Below are 6,000 nucleotides of genomic sequence, written 5' to 3' on the forward strand. Positions count from 1 at the left end.
CACGGGAATCGGACCAAATCGAAACCCAACCTTCCCCAAGCAGAAGGCCTCAGACCACAATTATTTTCCTTCTTTGCTATCTACAGTGACATGCCAGTCCACCATAATTAATATCGGCCATAGGCTGTTCTCCTGTTGCATGCTGACCAACCTGCCACGTGTCACTTAACCGGCAAAATATCTGCCTGGATCGACCATGTCAATTTTGCTGTATCCACTGTCAACAATGTCAATGGTCACCGGAAGTTTCGAGCTAAAACACACTAAAGAGCCTTGAACTTGGGTCAAATCATGGATATCAATGCCATGTGCAGATTGTGGACCAAAAAATAATTGAAATAAAGTACAATGTCTTACCTTTCATTTAAGCTATCACAAGTCACCCTGAAAACATTAGCACAGACAGAACAGCCTGTTTAAACAGCGCACTATATTCTCCTATTTTCCTTCCGGCCAGAATCATTCATCTGTAAGGGAGGTAACTCCGAACAGAGTTTAGCATCTTTAGGACATACACGCCCAAGGTAATTGAAATAAACGGTTTAAATAAAGGATTATATGATTTCTGACTATGCACAAATGTGCACACATACAGAAAATATGAATGATTAAAGGTAAGCTGTTTAAATGAAGGGTCTCGAAACATGGCATCTTGACCACGCCGACCTGTCCCTTGGTGTCGTAAGCTGCTGCCACTGCAGTATATTCGTTTCATCAGTTAGAGCGATTATCATGGGCGCTACCGTCTGCATGTTAAGGCCAGGTACTCACTCGACAAGTTAAACGGCATTGTTAATTAGAATGTACGTGTTGGTGCTAACGGTATTACGCTGTCACTATGTTCAACATGGGGATCTATCTTTGTTAAGGAAGGATAAGGGTGTAATATGCATCTGTCAAGACGGTGTTAAATACAATACAGTGCTAGGCAATTAAAGGGGCCTCTCCAGCTCTGGTTTTTAAAAAAATAGCCTTCACAGTTAAGGTGTATATAGTTCAACGTTTACCACGCGTGGAAATTCTTATGTCAAGCAGGATGATGGTCTGGTTTGATTGCCCCAACGTATGCAATGTGAAGTCCTTTTCTGGCGCCCCCCGCAGTAGCGTTGTCGGAATGTTGCAAGTGTGTGAATTTAGTTTAACGCCGCTTTTAGCAATATTCCAGCAATATCACGGCGGGGGACACCAGAAATGGGCTTCACACAATGTACCCATGTGTGGAATCGAACCCAGATCTTTGTCGTGACGAGCGAACGTTTTAACCACTAGGCTAACCCCTCTGACCCTAATGTTCCAAAAAGCGTTGTATAAGCATACTCATTAACTCATGGTTGTTGCGATACCGAAAAGATCGATACCTGAATATCTTTGGGGAAAATATTATCACATTCTCTTTGAAAGAAATAAAGTATTCCAAAAAGAATAGATATATACCAGGTAATTTTCATCAGACTGTACAAAACGTCACGGAAAGTTCTTCCCATCGCCTTAGCGCTTGTCCATGTCGGACCCGTGGAGATCTGGGTTAGAGTTGATCTTCAGTAAAACTAAACTCATTCACTCATTGTCCAAGTCGTCTAAATCGCTCTTCATAGTTACGTCCCTTAGGCGTGCCAGAATGCTATGAACATGAGTTAGAATTGTGGATCTTTGTTTATGATTCTAGTATTGTCAACGCTATACTCCATGTGTTTCAGTAATGTGATAGCCGCCGAAGACTTGGATCACACAGCAAGCTGTGAACTGAGACTTTGTTCCAAACTACGTTATTCCAAACTCACTCACTCACTCATTGCTGGAATACTCAATCACACACCTCCACTCATTTACTGCTGTCTCTGACTCACTCACTCCTCTCACTCACTCACTAACTCACACAAGTAAGGAGTAGGCCTTTAAAGGAGCACTAAGCTCCGGTTTCTACCCTACTTTCTGACACTGCCTGCTCACCAGCTGCCCAGGTCCATTTGATGACTGTGGCAACTAAGCGTGACGAGAGACTGGGCTACCGTCTATAAGAAATAATCGTTGAGGCAATGTTTGGCCACTGCTTGGTTACCGCATGATTTATGAACATACAGTGCAACCCGGTTATAATTTCCAGAACACATTTTTACCCACTGAAATTCCTGGATATAACGCCAAACTGGCTATTAACACCACCGCCAACCTTTTTCAGAACAAATGATCCAATTCCCTGGTAATAATGCCAAGTTTTCTGCCAAACAGGTCGACGTGGCCTGCTTTGATCAGCTGCATAATTAGTGTGTGTATATAGTTAACTGGGGCTTTTTATCATTGGTTTAGCTCTTTATCCGTAATTTATCCTATGGCCTTTCTAACTGAAAATATATTATGCCTGATTGGCATAACTCAAGATAACTGATGTAAATCATTGCTTACCGTATAATTTACCTGATTTTTAAGTATCACTAAACGTCAGCAATGGTTGCTAAGTTGAAGCGTCTAGCACTAAATGTGTACCAGAAGAGCGAGATCATTGAAGTTTTTTGCAAGATACTTCGAGCCCTTGCCAGCTGATGGTCCCAGCAACATGGAGATTGAGATGGATTCTGGTTTAATGGAGCAACTCGCACCTAACACACTACCGCACGTATCTGAACTGCGGCGTGAGCTTTACAAGCACGGTGAATTTCAAAGTTGGTTATCATAATATAGGGCAATGAAGTTTGAGATGGTTATGATTTGGCTTCCCTGGTTTTCAAACCATGCCATACATCTTTCTGGACAACTAATGCCGTTATAACGAAGGTAAATTGTTGCCATATTGCAGCTTGACTTGAGCACAAACATAATAACGCGATTGAGGCTTATCTGACGCTTTATCTGACCCTTTATTACACCAAACGTCTCGTTGTTATTAGTTTAATATATTTACTCTTCAAAGAAAGAAACTTGGCATGCTGTTTTGGAGTTTACTTACTGTGTGCATATAACTGATTCAAACAGTTACAGTAAAATCATCACTTCACAAATTTCCAAAACATGATTACCCAGAAAGTGTTTAGTAAAACCACAGAAGGCTATTAAAGCCACTTGGTCAGAGTAAAATGTCAGTATCCTGTGTGACCACCATGAGCATCGATAACAGCTTGGCAGCTGTGACCCATAGAAGAAAGGAGATGCCGAATGCTGTCTTGGGGAATGTTTTGATACTCTTGCTGAAGTGCTGTGTGCAGTTCTTGTAGTGTCTGAGGTGGCGGATTACGCTGGCGCAAGTATCGATCAAGAGTATCCCATAGATGTTCAATGGGGGACAAATCCGGTGATCGAGAAGGCCAAGGTAACAACTGAACATTGCTGGAAGAAGACAAGCACGTCAAACACGTGCAACGTGAGGCCGCGCATTGTCATGCTCCAAAGATCAACCGTTTACGTTGATGTAGGGAACGACGTGATGTTGAACTGGTCTGCTGGCAAAAGGTCTGGCTTTCCATAGCCAATTGCGCACTGTCTGGTTGGAGATTCGACGCAGTCAAGGGATTTGGATTGTCGTGGATGATGCGGCCGTGGTGTTGAACGAAAATGTCTCAACCGGATGTGGCGATCCTGGGCGGCGGTGGCAACTCCAGGTCGACCTGACCTGGGTCTGTCATTAACGCCCCCAGTATTTTTGTATCGGGTCCATAGGTTTGAGATGGTCTGTCTGGACACGCTGAAGCGCCTTGCCACATCATGCTGCGCTGTCCGTCCTTGTAAACGGCCGATGGCGTTGTGTCGTTGAGCTTCTGTCAGTCTTTTCATTCTCTTGTCGTCTATAGTGGCTTAAGGCAATGCATGTGGAGTACCATTGATGTGACTTTTTAAAGCCTACAGTCATAGGCTTCAGCTCAGGGTGATATCAATTTCATGATGCTCGTGCATTTCATGTAGGGTGCGTTTTAACGATTCACTACAGACGTGAGTGTAACGTTACGTTTTTGTCAAACGTTACTTTTTTCAAACGTTTTGTCGTCGGCAACCATTCCCCAACATGTTGGGATTCAGCATGGATTTTCCTATGTCAAGTTTCTTTTTTGGAAGAGTATAATTATATGACCGTGTTCATATTTCTAATGATACTATACTGACTGAAATTCAATTATTAATTTTCAAGCTTGATATGTGCCTCTTCTCATGTTTATTGACCCATGGTATGCATGATAAAGGGGAGAAATATGCAGTAAGCATGGTATCTAACATATTGGCTGCTTACCTTGATCTCTGTAACCAGTGATCGCACCTGTCAGTCTCCAAGATTACCATTAAAGAATACCTCACTCACGCCATTACTAGCGTGTAACACCCAATGTGTTTGTGGACGTATTGGTCTTCAGCCGCCCATGCTTGTCGTAAGAGGCGACCAGCGGAACTGGGTGTTCAGGACCGCTGACTTGATGCATGTCGAGTGTCCCAGTTACGTATATCGACTGGATTGTCTTGTCCTGACTGGATTGTTATACAGGCCACCTTTTCGGGGGTCATTATTCAGTCCAAGATTAAATTTTGGCAATAAATCCAGGTATTACATATTCTGCATTTTCGATAACACTGACTGACTGAGTTTGGTTTTACGCCGCTTTTAGCAATATTCCAGCAACATCACGGCGGGGGACACCAGAAATGGGCTTCACACATTGTACCCATGTGGGGATTCGAACCCGGGTCTTCGGCGTGACGAGCCAACGCTTTAACCATTAGGCTACCCCACCGCCCCTTCGATAACACTGAAAATAATTGATCCTGAATGGACACACACGCACGCACGCACGCACACACGCACGCCCACCACTGAATCAGGGCCACACAACCGCGGGTCAGAAAATGAGCAGTGTCTTGGAATCGTCTACAGCTACAAATGGCGAAATTCAGGAATGCTTCAGGGTAGTCCCGTTGACAAGGAGAGTGAGCTAGCATGCTCCTCTGAACCAGTAAATGATGTTTATAATGTGAGCATAATTACAGACCCTCAAGCTTCGTCTAGTATATATACAGCGAGGGTATGTCAACGTGAGTGAGTTTAGTTTTACGCCGTTTTAGCAATATTCCAGCAATATCACGGCGTGGGGACACCAGAAATGGGCTTCACACATTGTACCCATGCGGGGAATCGAACCCGGGTCTTCGGCGTGAGGAGCGGACGCTTTAACCACTTGGCTACCCCACCGCCCCATGTCAACTTGAACAACAAGTAACTAAAGTTGTACAACCAGTCACACGAAGCCATGATTTCTTGTCAATGACTTCTTTCAAGTAATAAGACCAGGCTAGAATTGATCTTCAGTAACCAATGCTTGTCGTAAGAGGGGACTAACGGGATCGTGAGGTCAGGCTCGCTGACTTGGTTGACACATGTCATCATATCCCAATTGCGTAGATCGATGCCCATGCTGTTGCCCACTGGATTGTCCCCTTATAGCTGGAATATTGCTGAGTGCGGCGTAAACCTAAACTCACTAACTCACTCCAAGTAATAAACTATGCAACAGGATCCAATGAAATTAAACATATATAGAGTGTTAATTCATCAATTACTTTTTAAAAATAATGATTTTGTGCTATTGTTTCGAACAGAAATGCAAGAAATTCAATGTTATCCATGCTTACTTTGAGCAATGTCAGTTTCATTTATCACTACCTGTGACCCCTTTTCGCAATGTTGTAAGGAGGGTGACATATGCACCCACGTGTATTTACCCGTTCACAAAGACGCCATGATAGAATGGAAATAAAACCCCTTAAAGTAACGGGTACAAGGAGACGACCTCACATTTCAGTCGGTTAATCTCCCCTCTGTGCACGTGGCAGCGCAGTGATAGAGGAATGGTTGGTTAAGTTGCAACAAACAGAGATCAAAGGATTAACCGATAATACGTTGATTGATTAATCATTGTTAAGTGCATTTGTCAAACCTATGTGTACATGCAGTTTTTCTAGTGCAAACGGGATACAACCATATCAGGACGTGAAAGCCATGCGTCTTGTTTAAATAGTCTTCAA

This window comes from Haliotis rubra, unplaced genomic scaffold (genome assembly GCF_003918875.1).
Source record: "Haliotis rubra isolate DU_JTF1 unplaced genomic scaffold, ASM391887v1 Scf1320, whole genome shotgun sequence".
Lineage (NCBI taxonomy): Eukaryota > Metazoa > Mollusca > Gastropoda > Lepetellida > Haliotidae > Haliotis > Haliotis rubra.